Source organism: Uranotaenia lowii, unplaced genomic scaffold (genome assembly GCF_029784155.1).
Source record: "Uranotaenia lowii strain MFRU-FL unplaced genomic scaffold, ASM2978415v1 HiC_scaffold_214, whole genome shotgun sequence".
Lineage (NCBI taxonomy): Eukaryota > Metazoa > Arthropoda > Insecta > Diptera > Culicidae > Uranotaenia > Uranotaenia lowii.
Window position 1 is genome coordinate 18,962 of NW_026598107.1, and position 11,662 is coordinate 30,623.

The window sequence follows — 11,662 nt, forward strand, 5'->3', positions numbered from 1 at the left end:
AGCATGCACTGCTTGATGTGGTGTAGAATTGGAGCACGAGTTTCTCCAGCCACTGCCGTTTGTAATTGATACTTAATGCACTTTCGTTGATCAGGTTTAAGCCTTGGAATAATACACAGACCAAATCAGATTCAGATCGCGTGGATGCACTTTTCTATCCAAAAATGCGGCCGTTAGATTTTGCGCGAAAAAACACGAAAACGAAAAACACGAAAACGAAATAACACGATAAAATAAGTTTCTTTAAATTGAGTTTGAATTTCATGCTTGATAATGTAATGTTAAATGGTTTCATGTTATTAAAAACCCAAATCTAAATTCTTAAACCTTTTTGAGATTGCATGATATGAGCAATGTATGTGCTAATTTTACAATGTATCATACCGAGTGTTATATCAAATTAAATATTACATGAAATCTTAAGTTCATCTTTATCTTCCGATTATAAATCATCTTATTTTACTGCTGACATAAATATATGTTCACGTTGAAAAAATTAGAAATGATGTGTAACAACGGTTGGTTTGGTCGGTGCCACAAAATAATATCAACAAGCTTTTGCGAACATAAGTGTTGATTAACTTCAATCGATAGGTGCCATTTTCTCCCCAAATATTAATAAAAGTTAGCGACTTACATTTGGTTCTGCTTAGATGCTTCGGCTCTCCGGTTGCATACCTTCCAGGCGTTTATTAGGTGCTGGCAGACCTTGCTTGAGCCTCGCCCAATCCCTTCGCCGCACCGTATCATCCTCCCACATCGGGTGGGCTGTTACTTCCGCCGTTGAGTACGACAGACCTATCCAGTCCTCCACACTGCTTTCATGCATTGACACTGGACACCACCATTCACTTTGAGCACGCGTGATATAGCTGACAACAGCTGCAATTCCGCGCACTTCAGCGCGTCCGAAGGACGTTCGATGTTCCTGTCCATTCTGTGGACTTTCTCTGGTGCTCCATTCTCTTGTCATCTGTTGGCCAAGCGATTGAGAGGGTATTTCCGCACCGGTGACCCCTTCTCGTACTCCGAACCACCGCATCGATCCTAGGGAAACGAAACTGTCCTGCAGTTGGCTAATCCCACAAAATGGACTTCGAAAAACGTCTTTGACCACCAGTAGACACGAAAAAAAACCGGCAAATGTGTCCTCAGCTGATGGTAGGCGGTGGCCCTATTGGACTTCGGAAGGTTTTCGAATGACTCACCCCTTTAGATCGGCACGAACATGTGCTCCGGAAGAGGGCGCCGAAACTTGCTTTCCTTGGTTGGCTGCTTGTCCGCCGAAGCACTAGGTAGCGGCGTCTGAATGTGATTTCAGTCAACAGGGAAGTGGCGAGTTGCCCTCTCGGATATCGGAACCGGAAGTGCACAAGGTGGTCACTGGTGAATCTCGAGAGCTTGATCAAAAAAGGGGTCCTGTCAGAAAAAGAGTTTCCGTTCAGGAATAAATATAACTTTGGTTCCAAGAAATACTCACGGTTTCAACGCCTTTTCTGTAGACTTTGGGCAATTGCCTGTCTGGCTGTTTTTTTTTTCAATTTCGAACAGCTCGTAACTGGTGGCCAATCGGTGGAGCACGGCTAGAAAATACCAACTGTTTAATTAGGTTATGCAGGTGGAGCTGCCAACTTAACAAGATTTGTTTTGTTGTTTTTATTTTCCTTTCCGCACGCCAGACTCCGTTTTCTCAAAGTCGATGCGATTTTCTATACCTTGGTTTGTTTCGGTGTTATCTCCTTCTTGCTTCCCAAATAAAATAGCTTTCGCTCTAGCATGTATTCATGCTTTTGCTTGAAAGAGTAGGTGATTGAAGATGTTTGCAAATCTCACGTAACATTTCAAAAGGGCAAATCTAATACTTGATTCGATACGAGAAATACGAGAAACCACTTTTTGCTCATGAAAATCAACCAAAGTGGTGTTTTTTTTCGAAAAACTGTTTTTGTCAAAAATCGACTTTAAAATTTCAAAAATTACCAAAGAGGGGAAATTCGGATAATCGAAATTTTAATTTTGATGCTGAATGACTGAAATGCATTTAAAAATCAAAACATGCATTTGTGTATGTATGTATGTATGTATGTATGGTTCCCCCATCGGTAGCAAGGTTCAGCCTATGTCTGTGTGGCTTGGCCTTCGAATTGCTTCTCAGGCTTCCACGGCCGATGGTTCGTCGAGGGAAGGCATCCAACCTTCAGAGACCTACAATGGTTGGCAATCCACTCCGCTTGCATTAGTCTCTTGAGATTAACCACAGATGCATTCCCTCTGGAATATTTAGTTATAGGTATAAAGTAAGTTATATATGGAAACAAATCTTACTTGTCGGCAACTATTATGGGATACGATCCCAAAAGTTTTTCTTGCCGATACCGGGAATCGAACCCAGTACGCCTGGGTTACCAGACTCGCGCCAGCCTATCCACTAGACCACATCAGCGCTAAATTTGGAATTCAAATCATGCATTTGACTATAAATTCGGAACAGAATGATGATTTTTGAATTTTAACTGTGACTCTGAATTATAAGTCTGCATCAAATTGGAGTTTTGAATTTTCAATGCCGATTCTAAATTGTAAATATGAATTAAATTCTTAATATGAATTTTGATTCTGTCTGGCTTCCTAATGCGTTAACAGAGTAAAAAGCAAACAATTGCAGGAACCAAATTCAATTTTATTCTCAATCTAGATTCTGAACATGGGTTCTAAATCTGAATCCTGAATCTGTGTTCTGAATTTAAATTTTGAATCTGAATACTGAAGCTGAATGTTGATTCTGAATTCCGAATCAGAATTCTGAATATGGGTTCTGAAAACTGCTTCAAAAATCTGAATTTGAATTCTGTATCAAAATCATAAATATGTATCTTATTTGGAATCTGAATACTGAATCTAAATTCTGATTCTGCAAACACATATTGCTTTCTTGAAAAATGTTTTCATCACTTATGTCGGAATGTAAAGAAACCTTTAAGCTATACAAATTCAAAGAATAAACATATTTTTTTTATTAGGAAACAAAAATAGAACCCAAGATCTCGAATAACGCTAAGAAAAAGTTTTCTTTTCATGTACTAAGTAAAATATTTCTGCCTTGCGGTTCAGGATGCGTAAAGCATAAAACTTCTGATTAATATTGATTGAAATAAACTTACCTTTTAGATCTATAACAGCAAGTAAAACTGCAAGTAAAAGTTGATTGTTCTTGTTCCGGTTACCTGTCACAGTCTTGGACGAAGCGGTCCAGCGTTCACCGATTGAAGTGTTCAAATTTTAGAATAACACAGCGGTTGCTGTGAGCTGTAGTGTAGAATTGGTACAAGAGTTCCTCCAGCTCAGAATGATTTTGTCTCCATATCTGACTTTTAATTCGTCTCAACCTTTAGCTTCACTGGCCAACAATTTGGTGCTGCCGATACATGCAATTTTGTAGTTTACAAAAAGCGAAAGAGATAAAAGAACATACCTCTCATTTCAACTTTTCAACTTTTTTGCAATTATCTGAGTCAGCTTGGCAAGTACCGGGAAGCTTGGCAAAACTCGCATAAGAATAATCAGCTAAATGCAAATATGTATGTAAACCTTGGAATCTAAGCAAAACACCATCGCTTCGGTAATTTTGTCATGCCACTTGTGGCAAACGTGACGATAGATTTCGTTTGCTTGATTGCTCACGCGGAATTTTGTTACTTAGCCTGGATAATTGCAGCACTCGCGACTGAATGTGCTCTAATCGGCATGTCATCGCATAACCATCTCCAACATAGCGCACAGGAATCTCCCGTAATGTGTGGCTTCGTTTTCGGGAGTAAGTGGTGTTGCAGAATATTCGATAGTAGCATAGGAAGGTAAACAAATTGACCGTCTTCAAGGCTGTGTGGCAAAGTTCAACGCATCCAAGGCTGTGAGTCTGCACCGCGAGAACAGACAAAGCTGCAGACTCGGGATAGGCACCAGGAATCATCTCGCTCGTCAGTCGATGCATGATCTTGTCGACGTGTTCCTGATGTTTCTTTCTCTCGTCCTGTGACTTATCGATCAGAGAATTGTGGCGCTCCTGTTCCTTCTTGTTCTTCGATGCATTTTGTTCTTTGGAACCCATTGATGACTTGGTCAGCTGCTTTAGCTTGTTTATTTCCTTCTGATAACTCTCAATATGAACTTGCAGATCACACATTTTCAGGGACCAGAAGGTAACCAAGAACTGGGGGCTTATGTCTTCCCAAATCTTGGGCGGATGCAGCGGTCGCATGGATTCGATACATTTCGAAACAGGTGGCTTCCAGATATTTTGCCATTTTCTGGGAGTTTGAAAGTTTTCCGAGTTTTGATCCACCATCCGAAGCTGATCGTACTTTTGCTGTTGGAAAACAATAATTATGAATATTGTCTCTATAAATTAAACAAGATTCAACTTACGCTAATGGCATGGTAGAACATTGGTTTGTCTGGAAAAAAAAACAACGTTCGAGTGGATTTGGTATTCTTGCAACATATTATGGATACTCGGCAGGCGGTCGGCATACTCCTCGACGCAGTAGTTGGATCCAAGGGACAGGTACAACAGATCGTTACTTGCCAAGTAATTGTCGTTGCGATGACTTTTTAGTTTAGTATTGCACCAATCTGTTCGGCTGTTTTTGCTTTCGTTACGCGCCCGGAACGTGGTGGATGCGTCATTGGAGTCCAGTTCCAACTTTTCACGGTATTTTTCGGAAAACTTCTCTCCTTCCATCTTAGGTTAGCCAGAGTGATGTAAAACTTCTTCTTGATGTGATTATGTTCTGAATCCAGATGGTTTGAGTTCAGGTAAGGTTTTGCTTCACCGCAAACATCTTCCACAAACTGGACATAGATTTCTTCAGCAGCCGCCACTGCCGTGAGATTATTTGCTTTAGCCGTTGCAACGAGCATACTTTGGGTTCGGGCAGATCGTTTCCCTTGTAAATGGATGTATGATTTGAAATATTGAACTAAATCTCAAGTTCTGACCATTGATATCTTTGACAATGAGGTTCTGTGGGACTAACAACATGGGAACCAGCTCCTTGAGATTTTTTCAACTCTGGGGTAATGTCAGCCAACGAATGTTTGATTCGTAGCCACGGTTAAGCCGGGGTGTGGCATGAGAAAGCATACAATTTCCGTGAAATTCTCCTAATGCACCAGCTTCGTACCAGTCTTCGGCTAGAAACTGAAGTCTCTGGAACAATTTTTGCCATTGTTTTCGCCTTTGTAAACGCTAGACGTCCATTTTCAGGGATAGCTGTAATAGAAGAGAGTTTAGCGTATCTACAATTCTAATTATTTAGTCAGAAGATCTCTATGGACAGTACTCTACGCAAAAACTGAAGCACAATCCCGTGATGTGCTTGGGCTTTCGAAGGCACCCCGTGGCTCCAGCAGAATTGCCAACTTTCCTCCTTTCGGCATGTCGTGCAGAAAAATATCCGACCACATAAGTATACCGGTTGTGTCCCGTTCACTTCTACCGCGCCACAAAAATCGGGTTAGCGGCTTGTTTCCGTCATCCAATCAGGCTGAGGCAACCTAATGACATCCGTACTTTGAGTACATTAGCGCAGCCACAAATTCAGAAAACTTTCGCCCTTTCGAAGATCACCGGCTACCGATACAACACAGTTCGGTCCGGAACCTATTCCTAAACAATATTTCGTTCAGTGCATTTTCGTTTAACACAAACGTGTGGTCGTCTCCGGTTTCCAGCACTTGAACCGGTTTTCCTTCCATGGTTTCCGAATTACGGAGATTTTGTTCCTGTTTGAGCACTGTAACAGATCCACTCCGTTCTACTACCGGAGTAATTTTCTGTTCCAAAACTGCTCTTCGACTGCCCTCCAGAATCGAAAATATACACCGGTATTTCAGTGCAGGATGCAGGTATGGGAATCCCGTTCGCTGCGATCTCGTTTGCTCTGCAAGGCTCGCGACTCGCGCTCCGTGACAGCCTGCAGCTCGTATTCGTCGGCCGCTGCTGCAGTTAGAGCAGCTGAAATATAAAAAAAAACAAGTTATCGAACAGCTCTTATTCGGACAAAAATAAAATAACACCTCTGATCGATTTTTCTCGCCGTTTCTCGGCTTCTTTCTCGAGCTTCTGTTCGGCGGCTGCTTCTTCCCGTTCCCGTTTTCCACGTTTGATTTCCTTCGTCGCGGTACCGCTACTGCTTACGGCGGAAGTCTCCCGAGTGGACGATTCCGGTGTTTCTTTCTTGATCCATCACCTTCGATTCTTATCGAGCGAAGCATTTCGATAAGATGTACCAAACCTTCCGGGGCCCTCGGGTGGACGGCCAGACGCGCAAACAAATCGATTGTGTTGAGAAGATTGTTTTCCGTAATCACCGAATTACACACTCGTACACGTACACGTACACGCTCCTTTTTTTAAACTCAAAATTAAGTAGTTTTGGTTCAAAACAGCACTTCAGTGGCAGCCCTCAACTTTGAGTTTGACTGGGCAATCGCCAAACTAAGTTCTGAGAGGCATACTCAATACTAAGTTCGGCAGCCGTACTCAAATTTATCCTTTTTATTCGAGGGTTGTTTATTTTCACATCTTCAACTGAATGTATTGCTTCAACTGAATGTATTGCTTAGCACGAATTAAACTGCTAATGCTACGATGACTAAATGACAATTAAAAAAAAAAGTTTTTTTTACGAATTGAAGTGAAAAGGAATTTAAGTATTTTGTAAACCTTAGTTGAAATGTCGAAATGTGAGTAATTCAAAACCTTAATTATGTGAAAGAAAATCGAACCATAATTACGTATTTTAGGCTCTAGTGAAGGTACTTTGTCGATGAAATCCTCAAACAGGTATCCTTTAATCGAAAAACTAAAATTGAAATGTTAGAAAAAGCCTTACTAAAAGCATATAAAAAGCAACAAAATGTGTTCTTGTTAGCGACAAAAACAATTTTGTTTCGATAGAAAGATTTGGAATCGCAACAAATTATTTTTATCTAGTAGCAAAATTATAACTGGGAGCTGAAAGAAATCTAAAATCTCTATCTGAGCACCGAATCTATATAAAGATACGGGTCTGAACCTCAAACCATTTCATTAAAACGAAATATCTCAACATAAAATCATAATCATTTAGAATTAAAATAAGCAGCTGCCATTCAAGTAGGATTGCATAGAATGTCAGTTAACACAAACGATGCCTACTTTATGCTACTTTATGCTGTAATGTGGAACACTGTGATGTGGAAACCCTTAAATCGTTAAAGCAGTTAATCGCTTTCAACCAAGAGCTAGTATTCTAGCGATAGAATATTTTAAAACTTTACAGATGTCGATGATAATTTTTTTTTAATGCATTTTCAAATCAAGTTTAATGTCAAATGACCAAAAGCTTCGTTCAACCGTTGGTAAAAATCGGTTTCAACTGGTATCGGTCAAGTGATAGATGTTCAACGAGCCAATGTTTTGGTCGAAACAAGTTGGGTCGTTGTTCAATGGAGCAAGTGGAAACTAGTCGAAACCAATCCAGCTCGGCAGCAGGATTCGTTTCGACCTGGTACAAATCGGTCGAAGTCAATCGGAAAGAGACAGATGATCAACTGTCAATCCATTTCTACTTGTTTCGACCCGTTTCAACCAAAGTCCATTAAACAGACTAAAAATTAACATAGAAAATTTTAAAATATACGAAATTGAAAATAATGGATTAAAACATACGATTAGATTATCTGATGTTTCAATTTTACTTTCCATGAAAATCCAGCTTTTTGAAAAAAAAATTGTTGTTGTAATTTTGCCTCCGTTAGGAGTTGTTAGCAAGCCACAACAACACAGTCAGACACACCTGTTCTAACTGCGCGGTCGTCGGCCGCACCAAAAATGAGCCTCAACTGTAACCACCATTGCCACTAGCCACCCGAAGCCTAGTAGTATTATCTAGGGAAAGGTGTAGCAGTGGCAATTTACGGCCATACAGCGGACCAGGGGCAAACGAGCATCATTCACCCCGACGAGACTGAAGATTTACAGATGTACAGACTATATGACAACATGTTGCATAAGTGATCGCTGTACAGTTTCAGTTTACTGCCCGCAACATTGCCGACATACGCGAGCATGTGATATCTGTCCGAAACATTATAAATCCGGACTGCAAAGCTTGATTGAGACTTGCGAGACGTACAAAGTAGCCTCTCTATCCCCGCGAGCTTAAAGCTCCGTTCATCAAAACCCGTTATAGGTTGGGCAACTGATATTGACACAAAATTAGAATAAGTAATCTATTGAAATTGTCAACGGATTCGATTAGATTACACTATTTAAAAATCATTTGAATCTGATTCTGCAGCTACAACTAGAAAAGATAGGAACCAAAAATATAATTCTAAAAAGAGAATCTGTAATTTAAAACCCGTTCATTTTAGTATAAAATCATAAAATCTCATGAATTAACCCCATGACATTATAATATGTAGAGGTAAATTCTGAATTCAAATTGAAGCGCTTGGGATCAAAGGGGTACATGTGTCTAAATGATAGTTTCGAGAAAACGCGGTTCAAAGTTGGGAAGGTGCTCGAGTTCTCATATATTTTTCGAAACCGAGCAGTTTTAATTCAATCAAACAAGTGTTAATAAATTATAGAAAAAATCTGAGTTTTGCACCGTTATGTATACTAAACTCAAAACTGATGATTTTGGCACTTGCACCCCTCTGATCCTGAGGGCCTCAATTATTCTATTTTTTATCAGAAATATATACATTTTGAATCTTAAACCAGAATTTGAATTCACAACTGTGAATTACAATTCCAAAATCAGATTTGAATATGATATTATTATTTTAATATCATTTCGAACTGAATGATGATTTTTTAATTTGAACTGTGATTCTGAATTGTGAGTCTGCATTTAAATTTGAATTCTATTTAGATGCTGGTTTTTTGATCCAAATTATGAATTATTAAATGTAAATTGAATTTGTATTCCGCGTATGGATTTGAATTCGTTTCATAATGTTAAGTTTAGCGAACAATTGGAGAAATCCAAATTCGAATGGTAATCGAATGTAATAGTATGAGTAATTAAAACTAAGATTAGTGTCATAACAATCAAAAAATTTTTTGAACAAATAAATTTTTCATGAACCATGAACCACTAATTCACTAGCAGGAGGTATGGCACTGCTTGAATGAGCGCGCAAACGGTTTGAGTAAAATCAGTCTGGATCGAAATATTTTGTACAAACCACCCTCTGTGGCATAGTGTATGGTGCTGTTTGTACAATATTCAGGAAATTTACTCAGCCCCAGTAGGGGTGGCGGTGGTTTTTTGTTATTACTGTTATCGCCAGCCATCGTTTGTGTTCGCGCTAAATACGTTTGTATCGTGTGTGGGCGAGCATAGATCAAACAATCGTCTTGGAATCATCGAATTTGCACACGCCATTTGTGTTGTCTATGGCATGGTGTATGGTGCTGTTTGTACAAATTTCAGGTCATTTACTCAGCCCCAGACGGGGTGGAAAATGGTTTTTTTTGTTGCTGGTACTGTAATCGCCAGCAATCGTTTGTGTTCGCGCGAAATTTGGCGAGCATAGAATCAAACAATCGCCGTGGAATCATCGCATTTTATACAAATGTGATGTAGTCTTTTCCCCGTGCAGCGTTGTAGTTCCATATCGGGATAGTTGATTTTCACCACCCGTACGATTGTTATCTAGAAATAACCAAGCAAAAGCATTATTATTATTGACATTTCATAAATAATTCAATCTTTTTTTGTTGCATTTAAACAGCTATGTATGTTAAGAAAGCCGAAAAGGATTTAAAGGAAAATTAGGCGATAGGTTAGGAGAATAAATATATCTTAAATTAGTTTTTGTTTGGCATATTATTTTCATCAGTTATCAAAGATTGGTTTTATTTACTTAAAACTAATGAATTTTAAATGCAATGTCATTATAAAAACACAATTTGAATAAAGATTCGAATTTAGAACGTAAAAGTAAAAAAAAAAATCAAGAATTAAATAAAATTTAATTTTAAGCTTATCATCATTTGAACACATCTACTTCAAAATAAGAAATTTGGATGGATGAGGTAACAAATTTAAAAGAAAGTTAAAAAAATTGCTCACCTCCCTTTACCATTAACGCTTGCGACGTATCATTCAGAACGCTTATGCAGCTTAAGCATAAAGTCGGCTGCCAAATCATGTTGCGTAGTTTAACTCTTGGGATATATCCAGAAAATTCATTCGATGCACTGCGGCCAATCTCACTACTCTGGCAGGTATGGAATCTTCGACTCGATGTTGAACTTATGGTTACTCAGAAACAGCTAGTCTCCTTTCTCCGGCAGATTAAAGGCGGTAGATAATTACATTTTTCCGACCGACATCTGGTGGTAAGTGAAGGTATCCGGCCTCTGAGAGCGTCTAAAAACAAATGGGTGTTCGCTCACCAACGCTTATGCATTCATCTGTAGCATCCTTTCGTCAATTTATGGAAAATAGGATATGTCTCAATCAATAGAATTAGTCATAAAATATATTAATAAAAAGATACCCACCAATGAAAATGTGACCATCACAAAATGTCCTTGGGCTGATCAATACGCCTAGGAACATGCACATGCACCTTCGATGATTAATTTTGGCCTAGAAATGACAAAAAAAATTTTTAATTGATTGATAATGGTTGGAATAATTGCTAACTTACCACTTGAAATCGCTGATGGAAGCGCCGTTAGCTCGTAACTGAAAAACGTTGAGTATCGGTCCACCTTTTGAGCAACACAGCCTTGCCGTGGGCTATAATAATTCCCCCCTCGTCTCAGGTGACGGGCATCAAGCACCAATCCGCGGCACGTTACGCATGATGCCGAAGTTTTTGACCGTCTTGATCAACAAACCAGCACCGCGTGCCACCGTTGCCAAATTTTTCGTAAAGGACTCCGGCGCTGTTCAAAGACACAAAATATAAGGTGGAGTAATATTTGTAGTAAATACTGGGTACTTACGGCAAGCGCGGAATATCAGGATTTTCGATAAAGGTTCTCAGATGCAGATTATTAGTTGGATTCCGACCAATAGCTATCGAAATTTGCTGCATAACCGCAAACTTCCTCGATTTCCGCTGTTGTAGCTTCGGTCAGCATGAAGTAAATCAAACTGGACTGCGCTCTTCCCTGGTCGTAGGATGGTTTCCATTCCGGTGAATCTTGGATAATCGTATTCGCTTTTAACAATTGATGTCTCGTCGCACTGTGCTTGTTCAAGGCGAGTGACTCGCCACGCCTTAGTGGTTGTCCAAGTGTCCAGCCACACTGTGCAATGCAAAAGTATTGAGAATGTTATCTCGCTTCAAACAGTGGATGTCTCGTCGCACTGTGCTTGTTCAAGGCGGGTGTCTCGCCACGCCTTAGTGGTTGCCCAAGTGTCCAGCCACGCTGTGCAATGCAAAAGTATTGAGAATGTTATCTCGCTTCGAACAGTGGATGTCTCGTCGCACTGTGCTTGTTCAAGGCGGGTGTCTCGCCACGCCTTAGTGGTTGTCCAAGTGTCCAGCCACACTGTGCAATGCAAAAGTATTGAGAATGTTATCTCGCTTCGAACAGTGGATGTCTCGTCGCACTGTGCTTGTTCAAGGCGGGTGTCTTGCCATG

The 11,662-nt window shown here is 39.9% G+C and overlaps 1 long non-coding RNA gene across 1 annotated transcript; it reads right to left on the minus strand.

Moving 5' to 3' along the window:
• Positions 1-10,564: 10,564 nt before the first annotated feature.
• Positions 10,565-11,317, minus strand: LOC129759625 (uncharacterized). Its single transcript, XR_008740203.1, has 3 exons — positions 11,018-11,317; positions 10,717-10,957; positions 10,565-10,655 (listed from the first exon to the last, which is right to left on the minus strand). It is a non-coding gene; the product is annotated as an uncharacterized LOC129759625 (long non-coding RNA).
• Positions 11,318-11,662: the final 345 nt, after the last annotated feature.